The following is a 7633-nucleotide window of genomic DNA, read 5'->3' as shown; positions in this document are numbered from 1 at the left end:
CACAGTAAGCGCTCAACAAATACGATTGAATGAATGAATCTTTTCCCGAACGTCTGACCTCTATCTGCAATCGCTCTGGTAGTGTATCCATTGAGTTTTCTTGGTAAAAATAAATAAGTGGTTTACCACTGCCTTCTTCCATGAAGTAAACTTGAGTCTCCACCCTCTACTCTCTCCCTTGCTGTTGTTGTCCAGCACAGGTGAGTTTTGACTTGTAGCTGATTGCCTTCCACTTGCTAGCCACTGCCCAAGCTAGGAATGGAGTGGATATGCTACTGCTTGACTCTCCCTTCTGTATTCAAGACTGGTAGAGAACTGGAAACTCTCCAAGTGCAACTCTGAGAGGGGCTTCCGTCTATACTAGAGTCATAAATACTATTACTACTACTATACTCTACAGTCTGGATTATCTTCTTAAAACATCATCCTGCTAGTATCTCTCCCTTCTGCAAAAACCTATAATGATTGTTTTCCTTTGAATCCAGCAAAATCCCCTGACCATTGCCATCAAGGATCTTTCCAAGCCAGTTACTCACCAATTCATGCTCTAAGCTCCTCCTGAGCAAATCTTCTCTATTTCCCTAGCTCTCACCACTTCCCCCTCCCACTTTTTGCACATGCCCTTTCCACTGCATAAAACTCCCTCCCCTTTAAATATGCCAGACATAGTTTTTCCCAACTTCTCTAGGAAGCTTTCCCCCATTAATTTTCTTCTTCCCAAACCATATCCTCCCAACTATCAACTCAGCACTTATGTTCTTAGCATTTATGTATGTATCAATTTACAAATCCAACTATTCAGCCATTATTTTATTATTAATAATAATATTAATGTTAATTTTGGTACTTGTTAAGTGCTTACTAAGTGCAAAGCACTATTCTAAACACTGGGGTGGATAGAAGTTAATCAGGTTGGACACCATCCCTGTCCCCATGGGGCTCACAGTCTTAATCCCCATTTTACAGATGAGGTAACTAAGGCCCAGGGAAATTGAGTGACTTGCCCAAGGTCACTCAGCAGCACACATGTGGCAGAGTCAGGATTAGAACCCATGACCTTCTGACTTTTAGGCCCATGCTCTATTCACTATGCCATGATGCTTCTCTGTGCCAAGCTGCTTTTCTTTTACTCACTTATCCATCTTTCCATTTTCTTTTTCATCCTAACTATAAATAATTTTGTTTTTATGTCTCCCATCTAACCATAAATAATTTGTTTCTATGACCTCTATTAGGTTGTACTTTACTGGAAGACAGGGGCTGAATCTTCTGCACTTAGTTAAGCACTCTGCACATTAGATGCTTAAAAATCCTACTAATTGATTGATTATTTGAAATTTCATTCAAGGTGTCGCCTAAATGAGGAAACATATATGACTTAACTGGGATAGAGAATTAAAATCAAAGCTGCAGTTGTGTATCTAGCAAATTCCCTCATTCAAGGTCAGATAGTGTTTAGATTAAGAAATGAGGGCATATGGAAAAAACTATGGGGAGTGGATAAATTGGATTCAAACAAAACTTTTAAAACATGTTGAGCAGCTGAAGCTAATTCATTACATATGTAATTGGTTGGAAACAACAACAGACAAGATCATATGGCATAGGATAACCATAATTTGGTTGAGTTGGATCAAATAAGAAAACATGACAATAACAAAAGAAACGGAAATCACATTAAATCACTAAGAATGCGGTAAGAGTAATCAACCACATTTGAAAAAACCTGTTACTACTGCAATGGATTCAATTCATTTCACAGAAGGAATACAGGGACCAAAAAGAAATAGCAGTTACAGTTGACTTCAAATGACAGCATCGCTCCTAAGGTCTCTTAAGTTCCCTTGCCGTAAACAAGAAAGAAGGCAACTATCGTGTGCCTGGAATGTGCTTGCCAACTCTGTTGCATTGTACTCTCCCAAGTGCTTAGTACAACTGCTCTGCACATAGTAGGTGCTCAGTAAATGCTGCTACTGATGATGATGATGATCATAGAATCAAATATAATGGAAATTTAAAATTGAATGGAAATTTTATAGATTGATGTATTCAGGTAAGTAATTGGTGGACTAAACTGTACTTTTGCTCAATACAGGTGCCCAACTTCTATTAAACATATAATGCCAAGATTATATTGTACATTTATTTATCACAGAAATTTTCATTAAAAGCTTTATAAAAGTTCTGAGGAAAAAACCAGATGATTAGATTGCAAGCTCCTTCATCTCCATCTTTTGCTTCATTTGCACCCTCCTAAATAGTGGATGTAGTAGATGCTCAATAAATACCACTGATTGGTCATTTTGTTTAAATGAAATTATAACCATGGATCTTTGTAATGTGCCAGTGCAATTTATGCTTCAAAAAGGAAGTTGTAGAATTTATTATTGCTGTTTGCCAAGAAGTGACACCTTGAAGTAAAAAGTATATTTGCTAAAGGACTCATTTACAACTGTCAAGTTGGAAGATTAAAGCTTCAGTAGACAACAATTTTGGAAAAGTTAGATACAGGAAAGATGGATTCTTCACTACAATACTGAATTGTGGGTGAAAACAGAAGAAATAATTACAGTATTGAGGGAGAAGAAGAGGACAAATGACTTTAAGACCACCAACTAGGTTTAGAAGAGAGCCTCAAAAACTACACTGATACCCAGGTTAAGAAATCTCATTCCAAGACCTAGTCAGAATCAAGGCAGAAATCAATTGTAGAGAAGAACATGGCTAGAGTTTGGACTCAATAGTGGATTTAATTCTAGTGTCAATATCCTGTCCCTTCCTCAATTTAACAACAGAAAATCTAGAAAAAGAAAATCTAATAATCCCTAACAGAGAGTACTGACTTACAGATTTCCTTGGGAAAGACAAACCCATAAAGGTACAAAAATAAACTACAGTATGTCCCTGAGAGGAACTGCAATTTTGAGTGCAGCTTCAGACAGAAAATGATGCATTTTTTATGGTATTGATAAGCATTTACTATGTGCCAGGCACTGTATTAATTGCTGGGGTAGATACAAGCTAATTAGGTTGGACACAGTCCACGTCCCACATGGGGCTCACAATTATAATCATAATTAATAATTATGGTATCTGTTAAGTGCTTATGATGTGCCAGGCACTGTACTAAGCACTGGGGTGGATTAAAGCAAATTGAGGTGGACACAGTACCTGTCTCACATGGGGCTCACAGTCTTGAGCCCCATTTTACAGATGAGGTAACTGAGGCACAGAGAAGTGAAGTGACTTGTCAGAGGTCACACAGCAGACAAGTAAAGGAGCCTGGACTAGAACCCAGAGCCTTCTGACTCCCAGGCCCATGCTCTATCTGCTACTCCACGCTGCTTCTCAATGCTGCTTCTCATTTATGATCCCCATTTTGCATATGAGGTAACTGGGGCACAGAAAAGTTAAGTAACCTTTCCAAGGTTACACAGCAGACAAGTGGCGGAGCTGGAATTAGAACCCAGGTCCTTTTGACTCCCATGAAAATGACTGATTATGTGATATTATATGATGTATTATAGTGACTGAGAACCAGAGTTCTGTCAGATAGCCTATATTTCTATAGAATTTTCAAGTACACCCTAACATAATGGAAATTTATGGAACTTGATTGTCATATTTTGAAGACATGCAAAGTTTAGGTTCATGGATTTGAAGTAGGCAAAGAAGTCAGAAGCTAGTAGTGATTGTTCGTAGGTTCAATATCATTAACCCCTAAAGTCCCACACTTCGAAATTTCACAAAATGACTTTCAAAATAGGGATGCTGTCATTTGATGATCTTCTAAGTAATTAGTGCTCCCCTTAACTACATGACCTTAGCTGATGATCTCTACTAAGCCCTACAACAAAATGTTTTCCCCAACTGCCTCAGTACAGACAAAAGGAAGTACAAATTCTGATTTTTACACTACAGTGTTTGCTGAGGACAATTTTAGAACAGTGAATTTTAGTACCCTTCAGGCACTGTTTCGTCTACCAGCTTGTTGGGTTGACTCTGATTCATATCTAAATTGCCTTATCGCCTCGTTTCTCACTTTGGTCTCCCCAAGTATATTTTTGCCCCCTGGGTTTTTTATTTCCTCTTTCCCACTGCTCCTGAAATATTTTTCTTCCCAGCTGCTAGACTTCCTTCCTGCATCCTAAGTCTCCTCCTTGTGACTGTGACAGGAAAAAGATGTGGTTGGTGGCCTCTCAAGGTCTTTTCAAACGCTGTGGTTTTAGGATGTGTTAGGATATGTAGCTTCTCCATCTGTTCTCTACTAATAGGAACATTCCAGAAAAGGAAACTACATATTATTGTATCAAAATTCAAATCCAGAGGCCAGAAGCTGTGACGTGAGGCATAGGATTTGATAGGCTTCATGCACTTGGGAAACAGATGTTTCTCCCTCACACTTAGATTAGAAGCCCCCTGTGGGAGAGAGATTGTGTCCAACCTGATTATTTTATATCTACCCCAGCACTTAGGACTGTGTTTAGAACATAGCATTTAAGAAATACCACAATTACTATTATTATTATTCAATTTAAATTATTTGGGAAACGGTGTAGAGCAAAAAATTCCCTTTTATCTTGCTGTACCAAATTCCATTATGTGGGGTGATTATGTCTTCTCAGATTTAGGATGAGTCAGTGAATTAATATCATAATGGGGATTATGGGTTTTATTTTTTTAAACAGTAAGGATGATGCAATGTTTGCATGAAGATATAAGTAAACCCTAACCTACAAATTACGTTCTCAAAAATGAGAGGAAACCTAATCTAAAATACATCTGGCAAGCTACAAAAGGAATCTCCTCTCCAGAACAAAGATATGCCAGATAATCACTGTCTTTATTTAGAAGTACATTTTTATCAAATGTTTTCAATAAAAACTTTACTATTTCCAACTTGTCTTTGAAAATGTGACAGGAAATGTAGAAGGGACAATTATTTGATCAGAGACAAAAAAAGGAGAAAGAGCATCTACATTGTCCCCTGTTCCTCCTGAAGAAATCACAGAAAATCTGACCTAGATTTAAAGCAGACTGTCAACTGTACTCAGCAAGGTAATGTACAAAGACGTTTTATTCTCAAAATGATAATAATGATAATAATAATGAAGGTATTAATGCCTTACTATGTGCCAGGCACTGTACTAAGTGCTGGGGTGGTTATAAGCAGATAATAATAATAATAAAGATGGTATTTGTTAAACACTTACTATGTGCTAAATGCTGAATCAGATTGGACAGTCCCTGTTCCATGTGGAGTTCCCAGTTCCAATCTTCATTTAACAGATGAGGAAACTGAGGCACAGAGAAGTGAAGTGACTTGCCCAAGGCCACACGGCAGACAAGTGGTGGAACCGGGACTAGAACCCATGACCCTCTGTCCCTCAGGCATGTACTCTGCTACGCCATATCAATCAATCAATCAATGTTTTGAGCACTTGTGCAGGGCACTGTACTAGGCACTTGGGAGAATATAATACAACAGAGTTGGCAAACACATTCGCTGCCCATAAGGAGGTTACAATACAGGGGGAGACAGACATAAATATAAATGAATTAATTTTGAAAACGTATGTAAGTGTTGTGGGGCTGAGGGTGGGGAATACAATACAGAATCATGAACTGCCTCCTATATAAGCTGGGTTTATTATAACAATCTAATAATGCCCTTCAATTTTACACCTTGCAGTGAAGGGGACTTAAAGTAAACCAAACCAACCAACCCTTTGGGCTCTATTTTCAAAATCAATCAATCAATCGTATTTATTGAGCGCTTACTATGTGCAGAGCACTGTACTAAGCGCTTGGGAAGTACAAATTGGCAACGCATAGAGACAGTCCCTACCCAACAGTGGGCTCACAGTCTAAAAGGGGGAGACAGAGAACAAAACCAAACATACCAACAAAAAAAAATAAATAGGATAGAAATGTACAAGTAAAATAAATAAATAGAGTAATAAATATGTACAACCATATATACATATATACAGGTGCTGTGGGGAAGGGAAGGAGGTAAGATGGGGGGATGGAGAGGGGGACGAGGGGGAGAGGAAGGAAGGGGCTCAGTCTGGGAAGGCCTCCTGGAGGAGGTGAGCTCTCAGCAGGGCCTTGAAGGGAAGAAGAGAGCTAGCTTGGCGGAGGGGCAGAGGGAGGGCATTCCAGGCCCGGGGGATGACGTGGGCCAGGGGTCGATGGCGGGACAGGCGAGAACGAGGTACGGTGAGGAGATTAGTGGCGGAGGAGTGGAGGGTGTGGGCTGGGCAGTAAAAGGAGAGAAGGGAGGTGAGGTAGGAGGGGGCGAGGTGATGGAGAGCCTTGAAGCCCAGGGTGAGGAGTTTGTGCCTGATGCGCAGATTGATTGGTAGCCATTGGAGGTTTTTGAGGAGGGGAGTAATATGCCCAGAGAGTTTCTGGACAAAGATAATCTGGGCAGCAGCATGAAGTATGGATTGAAGTGGAGAGAGACACGAGGATGGGAGATCAGAGAGAAGGCTGGTGCAGTAGTCCAGACGGGATAGGATGAGAGCTTGAATGAGCAGGGTAGCGGTTTGGATGGAGAGGAAAGGGCGGATCTTGGCAATGTTGCGGAGCTGAGACCGGCAGGTTTGGGTGACGGCTTGGATGTGAGGGGTGAATGAGAGAGCGGAGTCGGGGATGACACCAAGGTTGCGGGCTTGTGAGATGGGAAGGATGGTAGTGCCGTCAACAGAGATGGGAAAGTCAGGGAGAGGACAAGATTTGGGAGGGAAGACAAGGAGTTCAGTCTTCGACATGTTGAGCTTTAGGTGGCAGGCAGACATCCAGATGGAGATGTCCTGAAGGCAGGAGGAGATGCGAGCCTGGAGGGAGGGGGAGACAGCAGGGGCAGAGATGTAGATCTGGGTGTCATCAGCGTAGAGATGATAGTTGAAGCTGTGGGAGCGAATGAGGTCACCAAGGGAGTGAGTGTAGATTGAGAACAGAAGGGGACCAAGCACTGAACCTTGGGGAACTCCCACAGTAAGAGGATGGGAGGGGGAGGAGGAGCCTGCAAAAGAGACTGAGAAAGAATGACCGGAGAGATAAGAGGAGAACAAGGAGAGGACGGAGTCTATGAAGCCAAGGTCAGATAGCGTGTTGAGGAGAAGGGGGTGGTCCACAGTGTCAAAGGCAGCTGAGAGGTCGAGGAGGATTAGAACAGAGTATGAGCCGTTGGATTTGGCAAGCAGGAGGTCATTGGTGACCTTTGAGAGGGCAGTTTCCGTGGAATGAAGGGGACGGAAGCCAGACTGGAGGGGGTCGAGGAGAGAGTTGTTGTTGAGGAATTCTAGGCAGCGTGTGTAGACAACTCGTTCAAGGAGTTTGGAAAGGAATGGTAGGAGGGATATGGGATGATAACATAATGTCGAAAGATTTCTGGATGCAGCTTGCTTCAAGTTGAGATTCTGGGGGGGAGGGTTGAAGAAGGTGGCTAACGGGGGCACAGCTGCCCACCATTATCAATCAATCAGTTGTAGTTACTGAGCCCTCACTGTGTGCAGAGTACAATGCAACAAAGCTTGTAGACACATTCCTTGCCCACAACGAACTTACACTTCTATCATTTTGGACTGTGAGTTTCCGTGGTCAGAGGTGTGGATTTAGGGTGATA

Source organism: Tachyglossus aculeatus, chromosome 3, assembly GCF_015852505.1.
Source record: "Tachyglossus aculeatus isolate mTacAcu1 chromosome 3, mTacAcu1.pri, whole genome shotgun sequence".
Taxonomy (NCBI): Eukaryota; Metazoa; Chordata; class Mammalia; order Monotremata; family Tachyglossidae; genus Tachyglossus; species Tachyglossus aculeatus.
Note: the sequence above shows the minus strand (reverse complement) of the source record.